The sequence below is a fragment of the Limulus polyphemus genome, unplaced genomic scaffold, assembly GCF_000517525.1.
Source record: "Limulus polyphemus unplaced genomic scaffold, Limulus_polyphemus-2.1.2 Scaffold10751, whole genome shotgun sequence".
Taxonomy (NCBI): domain Eukaryota; kingdom Metazoa; phylum Arthropoda; class Merostomata; order Xiphosura; family Limulidae; genus Limulus; species Limulus polyphemus.
In genome coordinates, this window is record NW_013676361.1 from 12908 (window position 1) to 13602 (window position 695).

Consider the following 695-nt stretch of genomic DNA (forward strand, 5'->3'; position numbering starts at 1 on the left):
TCACGAATTATAGGGATTGACCGTCACATTATAACGCCCCCGCGGCTGAAAGGGAGAGCATATTTGGTGTGACGGGGATTCGAATTCGCGACTCGCAGATTGCGAGTCGAGCGCCCTAACCACCTGGCCATGCCGGGGCCCACAAATATAAGAGTCAAACGTTTGGCGATGTCGCCTTTTTCTTTCACTTTAAACAGTGCCACGTGCTTTATATATTTAAAAAATCATATTGTTTAATATCGCAGAATTCGCTAAATAAATATCATATAATGTTTTATTATTAATTATTTTATTTTATTTCATTACTGGCATTATTTTCAAAACGATCTGTTGGAGGACGCCAAACGGATAGAAAATGCACAATAAAATTTTATTTGGCTGACGGCCAAAATTAAAAAGACTCTACATGTTTCGATAGCTTACATGACAAGCGGGTAATTTTATAAAGTAAAGGTTTAACTACGAGGGTGGTATGAGTATTGTAAATAATAAATCAATATTTCTTTCCAAAACTGAGCATTATCACCAGCTAACCCTTCACCTATATTTAACAAAAAATTATTTATTTTTCAACACAAAATTACTATCTATTAACTAATATTCAATTCACTTTTAGTATTGGGTTCATTTAAAATATTGTTGCGTCAGCGAGTCACATGATCACCGTGACGCAACGTTTCTAGAACTATCATGTA